Raw genomic sequence first — 6,143 nt, forward strand, 5'->3', positions numbered from 1 at the left:
GTATATTTGATATATTGTCCTGAAGCTGTTATAGAGGTACTGATACTTTTGGTTTCTTTTGATGCATTACTGATACTTTTTGTTCCTTTTGATGTAGGTACGACAGGAGGAGATGGACCTCGATCTCAACTTGCCTCCACAAGTGGTGATTTATTTGGACCTTAACTTTAGTCCGCATGAGGAAGAGGAAGAAGATGTAGAAATGCCTAAAGCCGAAGATGTGGAAATGCCTGAAGCCGAAGATGTAGAAATGCCTGAAGCCGAAGATGTAGAAATACCTGCTGCACATGCACAACGTAGAGAGCTACCTGATAGTCACAGATTTGCAGCATACATAGCATTGAAAGCTCTTGGCAATGACATGCAAATTGCGAAGGCAGATAAAGAACTTGTAGCTACTCTTCTAAAAACAAGTCTAAGCACAATTGAAAGAATTTGGAGAAAGGGGAGAGAACAAGAGATAAAGCAGCTAGCGGTTGATGTCTCAAATCAAAAGAGGGGGCGTTGTGGACGAAAGAGAGTAGATCTTGGTCTATCAAGGGTGCCTTCCACTCCTTTAAACAAAAGGTCTACACTCAGGGAACTCGCAAGGGAATTGGGCGTCGCCTATGCCACCTTGCAGAAAAGGTTCCAATGGGGTAACATAAGACGTCACACAAGTACCCTTAAGCCAGCTTTGAAACCAGAAAACAAGATTGCTAGGCTCAAAATTTGCAATTCAATGATTGATCAAACAACAACAGCCGAGGCAGAACCATCTTTTCTTAGTATGGAGAACATAGTTCATATAGACGAAAAATGGTTCGACATGACAAAGAGGAGCAGAAAATACTATCTACTGCCGGAAGAACAAGACCATGTGCGAACTATTCACAACAAGAACAGTATAGGAAAGGTTATGTTCTTAACTTCAGTGGCCAAACCCCGGTACAATGAGCAAAAAAAAGTCATGTTTGATGGAAAAATCGGAATCTGGGCATTTGTTGAAGAAACCGCAGCCAAGAACAACTCCAAGAATATGTTGAAAGGAGCGATGGAACTAAAGACCATCATAGTTACTAGAAACCTAATGAGGGAGTTCCTTTGTGAAAAGGTAATTCCAGCAATTGCATATCTATGGCCTGATAATGAGGGAACCATATTCATCCAGCAAGACAATGCACGAACGCACGTTCTTCCAAATGATCCAATTTTCCTAGCTGTTGTCAAAGAATCTGGACGGGACATTAAGTTGCTGCAATAGCCTCCAAACTCACCTGACTTGAATGCCATGGATCTTGGCTTTTTCAGCTCCATACAATCCCTGACAGTTCAGTATGCACCTACCACACTAAAGGAACTAATTGAGTCGGTTGAACAAGCCTTTGATGGTTATGATGTGGACACACTGGTTAGAGTGTTCATAACCCTTCGATCCTGTCATGATCGAGGTGATGAGAGTTGAAGGAGATAACACATACGATATAAAACATATGGGAAAAGTGAAGCTACAAAGAGAGGGAAATCTACCAATGAGTCTAGCATTTGACGGTACATACTATCGGAAAAGCTTGGAGATTATAGCAAATCATGAGGCGGCATTGGATTCATCTCCACCTCGAACTCGACGGGGAGGCCGAGCAAGTCGTGAAAGCAGTCGACGGGGGTGCCCGATCTCCATCTCCCCCAGCCTGGTCGCGGCGGCCGCATCCTCATCGTCCTCCCCCACCCGCCGCCGCCGAAGCGGTTTGTCTCCGGCAAGCCACCACCAACCTCCTCACAGCCGCGAGCAGCAGCGCCGACATCGACAGCTGCTGGCCCTCTCACATCGCAAAGATCAACGAAAGAGCGGCGGGGGTAAGAAAGAAGGCGGCTTGGGCGGCGGGGAGGGGCGGTGGGGCAGCGGGGCGGCTGGGGCGAGCGACCGGCGGGTGGCAGCGGACCGGGGGGCGGAGGATCCAGGAAGACAAGGTAAGGCTGGTGCCAACGCGGGCTGTAGGCGGGGCAGTACCGCCCGCGCCGGGGCGAGAGGGAGGCGAGAGGCGGGCGAGACGGCAGCGGCGGGCGGTGGATCCACCGCCCGGTGGTAGCGCTCGCTACCGCCCGGCTGCCCCCCGCGCTGGGGGTGAGAGGGGGGCGAGAGGCGGGGCGGCGCGCTGGCGGGTCGGGGCGAGAGGGCGGGCGAGAGAGAGGGGGTAACGGCTAGCTGAGGTGGCGCGATATTATTCGTCCATGTCAGCTAGCCGTTGGGGTAGCCGTTGCTGGCTCAAAAAATTCGAAAAAATAAAGCCAAAAACCACAAAATTTCATCCCCAACCTCTATAAATACCCCCCATATGGTTTCACTCATTCCACACCTCACTTCATCTCCTCCACTCTCCATTTCCACTCCTCTCAACGCCATGTCTTCGTCTAGCAGCAGTTCGAGCGACGGAATAGAGGGTGATATGATCGGTGCCTAGATTATGTAATTTTTTCAAATTTTTATGTAACTTTTTTCAAATTTCTATGTAATTTTTTTATAATGTAATCGGTAACAATTTTAGTTGAATAAAATAATTTTCTTGCATTATTTTGAATGTTGTAATCTGAAAAAGAAATGCTGATGTCGAGGAGAGAGAAAAGCTGATGTGGAGGAGAGAGAAGTGAGAGCTGGCACTATAGCCCGTGCACTGGCACCGTGGGTGAGAGTGGGGTGAGAGTGGGATGAGAGTGAGGGAAAAAGCTGACGTGGCGGGTGAGAGTGGGGTGATGCATTGGCACCAGCCTAACGAGATATGCGGTGGGAGGGTTTCTAATTGTGTCGGAAATTCGTGAAGGGTGTTTTTGCAAAACGTCCACCACATCATGTAAATCGGCCGGAGGGAGTACCAAATTCCTCTCAAATCTTCCTCTTCTGGTCAGATCCATCGGGATCCTGACAAAGTGGTATCATAGCGAGTCCATCGTTCGGACCTGCTCCCACCCTTCCCTCCCTCTCCGTCTCCGATTCACGATTCGCCACCATCTTCACCTGATTCGCATCCATGGCGCCCATGCCCACCCCCTTCTTCCCCATCACAGTGGTTCCCCCGCTCCCGTGTGGCTGCGCCCCCACCTACTCCATTTTCCCGGCGGCTGCCATCCCTCCCCTATCCCCTTCTACAGCAACCCACCCGCCTTTCCCTACACCGCCGCCTATCCCTATCCGCCTCCGCGTACGCGCCCACCTTCCCAGCACCCGCGGCCGGCCTATCCCCAAATTGGCCACTGCCTGTTTCATACCCGACTCCCCTCGCCATGAACTCCACCGCATGTGCCAATTCGTTCGTTTTTTCCTTCCGTCGCCAGCCATGGCCCCTCCGTTGCGCCCCTGCTCGAGGAACACGACCCCAATGACGTGATATGATGGCGCGGATTCAGACTAAACTGAAGACCATGAGTGAGACTCTGAGCCAGGCTGTCGAGCGTATGAAAGTTCCGGAGAGTAAGCAACCTACAGCATCACAACCTAACCCTTCCACTCAAGAGACAACAAACATGTCAGATGAAATGCCATTATATGATGTATATGCTCAAGAAGAAAATATTTGTTCGATTCGTTCCTGTAATGTTTCAGATACCAACCTTGTCATTCAGCAAGATGGAGAGGGCAAACCAGAGATTGAACATACTCCCAAGTACTTCAACAATCCATCAGAAAATGAGATACCGTCCCAACAGCCTCCAATGTCTGCTACTGCTACTCACCAAATACAGTTTGAGACATCCAAGAGCACGCCAAATTCTAATGTGTATGAGAAAGAAGATATTGCTTGCCTGAACATTATCTCAGATGTGTTGGATTCCACTCTTGAGCTGCAGCACCAACATGATGAGAGGGCATGCAAATGTCCAGTCCTAAAGGCCTACGATTCAGATGTCACAAGGTCCAGCCATGTTAGTATTGAGCATAGTATGAGTGAATACAGGCTACAATGGGATCCATGAGCAGATACAATTCTGAGTTCAACATTGACTAGAGATAACACGTAGGTTTTCTTCAGACCTCGGTACCACCAAGAAGTACTGTTTTATGCTCAATGATGTGTTAGCAAAGAGAATCCAATTTGGCATACCCAAATTTTGTGTCCCACAAGGATGCTACTGTGGAGTGCCATCAAGGCTGATAAATCATGGAATCCAGTTTTTATGGGATCTAGGCATTTTGAACCAAATGTACATATGTTATTTGTACTCTCTGCAAGTTACAAGGAAGTTACAGGAGGTTGCCTTGCTGACCAGGAGCTCATGTCAAATACTTCTTGCAAAGTCGCAACGTTTACATGGCACAACTCAATAACCACTTGCTGGAGTTGCCTATATCCTAAAGTTGACATCACTGAAATTAGAAGAAAGTTCACTTCTCGTCCTTGAACTCTTGGGAAAGTTTACTTTTGGTCCCAAAAGTTATTTTTAGTTTAGAACGAACCTTAAACTCTCAAAATAGTTCACTTTTCATCCCTTTTTAGTTGAGTTGAGCAAATCGCTAACGTGGAAGTGGAAGAAATATTGAACCAACCGAATTGGTTTAAGATCAAACCAAGCCCAAACTAGCTTAGATGTTGGACCCAACATCTTAATGCAAAAAACAATGAAACCATTGAACCAGTCTCTCGCTTGATTTCTCTCCCTTCCAATTCACTTGAAGCGTTGCGCCACAAAGGTCTGCTTGCTTGCCTATCAACATCGCCCCGCCACTGTACCCTTACACCATTGTCTTGAGTTTTTGGCCGCCCATGGTAGATATTTGCCTAGCTCAACCGGGATAAGAACTAAAAGTGAATAATTTTGAGAGTTTAAGGTTCATTTTGAACCAAACGGAAGTTCTAGGATCAAAAATGAACTTTCACGAGAATTCAAGGACCAAAATTGGACTTTCTTCCTGAAATTAAGGTCAAGGTAAATGGTGGCAACCTAATAATTAGTCATGGGAGACCTACGGGTGGAATATTCAGTTTCACCAATGAGATGAAACTGGATACTGGACTGCTTGTTGTGTGTTTCAACAACACCTCAGATAATGCATTCAGCGAAGAGGCTGCAGATTTTACATTTTCACATGGTCCTGGCATCTTATATGAGATATGGTGGTTGACCAAAGGGACTGGATATGTATTGAGACATCTATTGGCTGTGAAGTTTGGTACTCACAATTACACTTACTTCATTGATACTGCTGCCAGTTTGTGGTGGCCTCCTGCAAATTCAGTTCAGCAAAGAAGAAACATTGCACCGCTGCTTCATTTTCATCAGTGCATACTACTAAGCTGTGCAGTATGCCTATGGGACCCTGGAATTGCAATTTCCTCATACATGTATAGCTGCCTGGAAATGACAGCGGTGAAGACATCAACTTGGTTACAAAGCCCATTACCAATGAACAAAACCTCTTGCATTTGGGATCCTGATATTGCATCGCTCTATTTTTCATGCAACCGGCTGAACATAGCAGAGCTGATTCAGATTAAGGGCTGGATTAGTATGGCATATAGTGGCATCTCCTTATTTCAATATCCATACATCTTGATATTCCTTCATGGCCAGTGGAAGTTTGTCCGTCAACAAGGTGTCCATGAGATTACAAAGCATTTGCTGCCATCTTCACAGATATATCAGCAGAGGGAAATGGATATTATCTTCATTACGTTTCTACCTCCCTGATAAGGTGAATGAGGTCGGATGGATAATTGACAATGATAAAAGTTTCTGAAGAAACTTGTCCATTGCTGAGCAATGGTCTCAAAGGGGGGAGTAATGTCAGGTACTAATATGGGTATGGAGTAGTGGGTTATTAGCTGTAAGGGTAGTATCGGTATTCCACCTATGTTGTCGTGTTGTAGTTGGTTAGGTCTATATAAGCCTACCCTTGTATCCCCTTGCAATCAATCAATAAATATGAACCCTACTTTATCTTACTTTCCTGCAATTTACCTTTTATTTAGTTCTTGCAATTTATTATTTTTATACCAAATTCCTCTCAAATCTTCTTTCTTGATGATCCTCTTCCGGTCAGATCCATCGGGATCCTGACCGTTACAGCTAATAACCCACTACTCCATACCCATATTAGTCCTTGACACTCGACTCCCTCCGCGACATCTCCGTCTACCTGGACGCTCATGGTTGTCTGCATCGTGGTTAGG

This window comes from Lolium rigidum, chromosome 1 (assembly GCF_022539505.1).
Source record: "Lolium rigidum isolate FL_2022 chromosome 1, APGP_CSIRO_Lrig_0.1, whole genome shotgun sequence".
In the NCBI taxonomy this organism is placed as follows: Eukaryota; Viridiplantae; Streptophyta; class Magnoliopsida; order Poales; family Poaceae; genus Lolium; species Lolium rigidum.